Raw genomic sequence first — 6,594 nt, 5'->3', positions numbered from 1 at the left:
AATAAAGCTGCTATATGCATTCTTGTGAAGGATTTTGTGTCACAGAAATACCATTTCTTTGCAAATAGTATTGTAAATGTGTATTTCATTTAAAGAGACTACCAAACTCTTTTCCAAAGTACCTGTACTATTTTAATTACCAGCATTGATATGTGAAAAAGCAATTTCCCCACATCCTTGTCAGCATTTGGTGTTGTCACTACTTTTTATTTTAGCTTTTGTAATAGATGTGTACTGATATCTCATTATGGTCTTAATTTGCATTTTTCTCATGGATAATGATGTTGTATATCTCTTCATGGATTTATTTGCCATTCCTATATCCTCTTTGGCAAAATGTTTATGTCTTCTGCTTATCTTTTAGTTATATTGTTTATTTTATTGTTGAGCTTTGTTTTTGTTTTTTTAACTGATATAATTCATGTACCATAGATTTACTCTTTTAAAGTGTAAAATTCATTGTTTATGTGTGCTTTTTGAATTCTCACTCAATGACATGTTTCAATTGGTTTGAGAAAGAGAGTAAAGAAGAGAGAAAAGGAGAGAGAGAGAGAGAGAGAGAGAGAGAGAGAGAGAGAGAGAGAGAGAAAGAGGCATCTATCAGTTGCTTCCCGGTATACTCCCCACCAAGAATCCAAACTACTTTGAATGTTGAATGTTCTTCACACTCTGATAGATATGTGATTTGCAAATCTTTTATCCCAGGCTATATTTTGAAGGTTTTATCCTAATAATAGATACTTTCACAGAATAAAATTTTTAATTTTTTTATGAAGTCCAACATGTCACTTTTTTCTTTTATAACTGGTACATTCTTTTAGCTCCAATACCAGACTTTTCATTAGACTTAGAACGAGGCATAGTGTCACATTGCATAGAATACATTTTACATGTTTTAACATCAAGTGTTGCCAACATGTTTTATAATCGTCTGAGCCATGAGAAAAGATGAAATACTGCCATTTTCAGCAGCATGAATGGATCTGGAGAAACAGCACGCTGAGCAAAATAAGTTCGATGGACAAAGTCAAGAACCATATGATTTCACTCATATGTGGAATATAAAACTGAAAGCAACAAATCAACAATCGAGACAAAGAATCAAGAACTCTTACACACAGACAACAGCATGGTGGCTCCCAGAGGGAAAGGGAAGAAGGAAGTAAAGGTAAAGGGGGTCAAACACATGGTGACAGGAGGAGCTTTAACTCTGGGTGGTAAACACACAAAGTAATATACAGGTGATGTATTATAGAATTGTTCACAGGAAACATATAATTTTATTAGCCAAAAATTAAATTTTAAAATACTAATAAAAAAGCAGGCAGTGAGGAAGGTCCCAGGAATATTGTGAGCACCTGCTGTAGCTGGCCAGGATTGGGATTTAAGGTTTATCACAACAAATCTATAAAATGGGAAGCAGCATTTGGACAATTAACCACATTCTCAATCTGTTAAACACAATATTGGGCACACAACAGGCTCTTTATTCAAAAAGGCATTTTGAAATAAATGTATATAACCTGATCTTTAAGCATTCATCACAATAGATTTCCCTTTGCAGACCATGCTTATATTCTTCCCTGGTTTCCTTTGTTGACCTAAGATCTTATCCAGCCTCTGTGTTTACTATTTTTGCAAATTTGTTTATCTTGAAAAATACTGTCGCATCTCTCCACAGCATTATCTGTTCACATCTGGCTGTGGACATCTTCAACTTATGGAGTCCACTCATGTCTATAATGTTTCCACAAGCTTTGTTTTGGAAATTTGGGGCATTTGGGCTTTGAAACATGTGTATAGAAGATTTTTAACATAAAAAGCCCTTCATGCATTGTTATTTTAAAATAAGTGTTAAATTTTGTGCTTCTGGGGTTTTGTTTTCCACAGCGGAGTGGCTCATTCCCAATCAGGAAATAAAGTTGGCAAAACAGCTGCCATAGTGGAAAAAGGGACCAGTGGCCATGAAGGAGAACCAATGAGAACCTCTGCTGCTGTGTGAACTGAGGTTGTGGAAGAAGCAACCAACTTAAAGATATAAACGCTAAGGTGTGAGACTTCCAGGCAGTGCTTCTTGGAGCTCAGACGATTATAAAACATGTTGGCAACACTTGATGTTAAAACATGTAAAATGTATTCTATGCAATGTGGCACTATGCCTCGTTCTAAGTCTAATGAAAAGTCTGGTATTGGAGCTAAAAGAATGTAGCCCCCCCCCCCCCCCGCCCCTCTTGGAAAGCAGTAGCATTGATTTTTGTTTTCTTTTTAATCCTCACCCAAGAATATTTTTTCCATTGATTTTAGAGAGAGTAGAAGGAAGGGAGGAGTGGGAGAGAGAGAAAAACATAGAAGTGAGAGACACATCAATTGGTTGCCTCCTGCAAGCATCCTGGTCCCCATAACCAAAATATAGTACATGCCCTTGATCAGGAATCAAACCAAGATCCTTTAAGCCTTGGAAAGACACTTTAATCACCGAGCAAGCTGGCCAGAGCAATAACTTTTTAAAATTTCAACACTGCTTTTATCTAGTTCTGTGACCATAGGCACTTAATAATCTGAGTTGTCTTAGTTTCCTTGTTTGAAACAAAAACAAACAAACAACAAAACTATCAAAACTGATAAATAAATTTAATAAAGTAGCAGGATATAAAATAAATGTCCAGAAATCAACTATCTTTCTATACACCAATAATGAACTATCAGAAAGGGAAGCTAAGAAAACAATCCTATTTGCAATTGCATTAAAAAAATACATAGGAATAAATTTAACCAAGGATATAAAAGGCCTGTACTTGGTATATTATAAGACACTGAAGAAAGATATTAAAGAAGATACAAATAAGTGGAAGTATATTCCATGTTTATGGATAGGAAGAATTAACATTATTAAAATGTCTATATTACCCAAAGCACGCAACAGATTCAATACAATTCTGATCAAGATACCAATGGTGTATTTCACAGAACTAGAACAAATGTGTCAAAAATTTATGAGAAACCACAAAACACCCTGAATAGCCACAGTAATCTTTAGAAAGAAGAATGGAGAAATCACATTACCTGATATCAAACTATATTACGAGTCCATAGTCATCAAAACAGCATGGTACTGGCATAAAAATAGACAAATAGATCAATGGAACAGAATAGAGAGCCCAGAAATAAACCCATGAATTTATGGTCAATTAATATTTGCAAAGAAGGCAAGAGCATACAATGGAATAAGGTAAATGGTGTTGTGAATATTGGACAGATATGTACAAAAAGATGAAACTAGAGCATTTTCTTACACTATACACAAGAATAAATTCAAAACTCAGGTTGGCCCAGTGATCAGAGGGTTAGCCCATGGACCAAAGGGCTATCAGTTTGATTCCCAGTTAAGGACACATACCCTAGTGTCAGGTCCAGGAAAGTATGAGAGGCAATCAATTGATGTGTCTCTTTCATATCGATATTTCTCTCTCCACCCCTCCCATCCCTTCCCTATCCCACTCCCTCTTCTTCCCCTTTCCCCTCCTCTCCCCTCCCCTTTCCTCTTTCCCTTCCTTTCTCTTCCCCTTCTTCCTTCCCCTCTCCTTCCCTCCCCTCCCCTCCCTTTTCCCCACCCTCTCCTCCCTCTCCATCCCTTTTCCTTCCCTCCCCTTCCTCCCTTCCTTCCTTTTCCCCTTCCTTCCCCTTCTCCTTTCCCTCCCCTTCCCTCCCTTTCCCCTTCCCTCCCCTCTCCTCTCCTCCCCTCTCTTCCCCTCTCTTCCCCTCCCTTCCCCTCTCTTCCCCTCCCCTCTCCTCTCCTCCCCTCCCCTCTCCTCTCCTCCCCTCCCCTCCTCTCCTCTCCTCCTCTTTCCTCTCCTCTCCTTCTTCCTCCCTTCCACTCTGTCTGAAAATCAATGGGGGAAAAATAACCTTGGTTGAGGATTATAAATAAATAAATAAATAAATAAATAAATAAATAAATAAAACAAAGAAGATTATAGAATTAAATATAAAACTTGAAATCATAAAAAATCCTAGAAGAAAACATAGGCAGTAAAATCTAGGACACTTCTCATAACTATTTTTTTTTTCTGATATCTTTGTACAGAAAAGAAAACCATTAACAAAATGAAAAGACAATCCACCAAATGGGAGAACATATTCACTAATGATACATTTGATAAGGAGTTAATATCCAAAATTTATAAAGAACTTATGAAACTCAACACCTAATAAATAATCCAATTTAAAAAATGACCACAAGACCTAAATAGACACTTTTCCAAAGAGTACCTACAGATGGCTAACAGACATATGAAATGCAAATTAAAATCACAATGAGATATCCTCTCACACCTGTCAGAATGGCTATCATCAATAAATCAACAAACAACAGTGTTATCAAAGATGTGGAGAAATGGGTGCACTGTTGGTGGGAATGCAGATTGATGTAGCCAGTGTTGAAAGCAATACTGAGTTTCTTCAAAAAATTGAAAATGGAACTGCCTTATGACCCAATAATTCCACTTCTGGGAATATAGCTGAAGAAACCGAAAACACTAATTTGAAAGAATATATGCAACCCAATGTTCATTGCAGTATTATTTACAATAGACAAGATTTGGAAGCAACCTGATTGTGCATCAGTAAATGAGTGGTATATTTACCCAACTGAATATTACTTGGCTATAAAAAAAAAAAGAAGTAAATCTCACCTTTTGTGATAGCATGGATGGACTTGGAGAGCATTATGCAAAGTGAAATGAGCCAGTCAGAGAAAGACAAGTACCATGTGATTTCACTCATATGTGGAATCTAATCAACAAAATAAGAAAACATACCCCAATAGAAACAGACTCATAGATACAGAAACAGACTAACAGCTGCCAAGGGGGGGGGGGGGGGGGGGGGGGGGGGGGATTGGTGCAAAAAGTGAAGGAATTAAGCAAAAATAAATATCAAAACTCATAGGCACAATCAACGGTATGGTGATTACAAGGGGCAAAGGGGTGTGGGAGGTAGAAGAGGGTAGTGGGGGGATGAATAGTGATGGAAGGAAACTTGACTTTGGATGGTGAACACAATACAATATACAGATAGAATTGTCCACTTGAAACATCTATAATTTTATTAACCAATGTTACCTAATGAATTCAACAAAAAGAAAAAGAAACATGTGAGCAGAGATGCTCGAGCTAACTTACAGACCTGACGTGAGAAGCAGAGGCTTTCCAGCCACCATAGCCTGAAGCTCGGTCACCCAGCTGAGCGGGTTATCAGACCAATGCAAGGCAACCTGTGATGATAAATGAATACTGTTTGAAGTAACAGAAGCTTGACTTGTTACACAGCAGCAATGTTATCCTGAGAAGTGATGCATGTCAGAGCTTAGTTTGTGAGTGCTGGTGTCCCTGGCACAACCTTCAGGTGTTGCAGTAAAAAGACAACCTACTTTCTGGCTTGAGCCATGCCCCTGTCCAGCTCAGGCTGGTATTTCTCCTCCCACAGCTACTTAATGCTGACGGCAGAATTCTGCCTCTGGAGTAGCCCCATGAAGGAGATGGGCTTCTGATGTTTTCCCAGTTTTTCTTGTCCCTTACCACCCCTGACTCTAGAATATCTACCTCTTTTTCACACTTACCACGGTGTTAAAGACTCAGGAGTTTCTTGACATCTATTATTTGAATCAATCAATCAATGGCTGCATTAGAAGGACTTTTTCTGAAAGTGTCATGTGAGTTAAAAAGTCCACCTTTTTATCTAATGTACCTAAGTACACCACTGATATTGTGAATAAATAAGCAAAAGTATATTGTCAGCCCAATGGCATAGCTCAGTGGTTGAACATAGACCTGTGAACCAGGAGGTCACTGTTCAATTCCCAGTCAGGGCATATATCTATCACCAATGCATTCCATGTAACACCTTATATCTCCACCTTTGACGGTAATTTATAAAAACAAGTGAAAAACCGCCATTCCCTGGAGCATTATCCCAACATGTAGAGATTCTGCTTCCTGGCCAATTGTCGACTGTTTGGCTCAAATAAACTCACAAAAATTCTCTACAGGTTTCAATGTCCTCTTTCGTTAACAGACACATGTTTTAATGAGGCTCTGTGACAAAAGAGAAAGTAAAATTCCACTAATTAAATCTCCTCTAGCCCTTCCGAAACTGGCGCTCAGGGAAACCTGGTTGGCTTGAAAGAAACTTGTCCTTTGTACTAATACATCTGCTTAATCGCTCAGAAAACGAAAACTGAATTCTCCCCTGGGGTACTCCTCAGAACTTTTAATATGCTAATGCACATTGTAAACTCCCTCTCCAGGGAATTAGTATGCAGCCTATCCTCAGCCAACTTGGCCCTGGAACCCGGAGAACTTTTTGTGCTTCGGGCATTTGTATGATTATCAACCCAGGGAACACAGTTGGAGAAATGCTGCTCCTTCCCAGTGACCTACAAAGTAATGAATCATTCTGTCAGTTGCACAGTTACCCTTAAATCCCACCTGACCGGCCCTAAATTGACTTCCCCCGGTTGGTAACCTCTTTATGGTTACAGCACATTCAGAGGGAATGAGAGGAGGGGGGCAGGGGGGTGGGAAAGAAAGCCAAGAC

This window comes from Pipistrellus kuhlii, unplaced genomic scaffold, assembly GCF_014108245.1.
Source record: "Pipistrellus kuhlii isolate mPipKuh1 unplaced genomic scaffold, mPipKuh1.p scaffold_m20_p_6, whole genome shotgun sequence".
Taxonomy (NCBI): Eukaryota; Metazoa; Chordata; class Mammalia; order Chiroptera; family Vespertilionidae; genus Pipistrellus; species Pipistrellus kuhlii.
The sequence above is the reverse complement of the archived record's forward strand: the minus strand, read 5'-3'. Positions refer to the sequence as shown.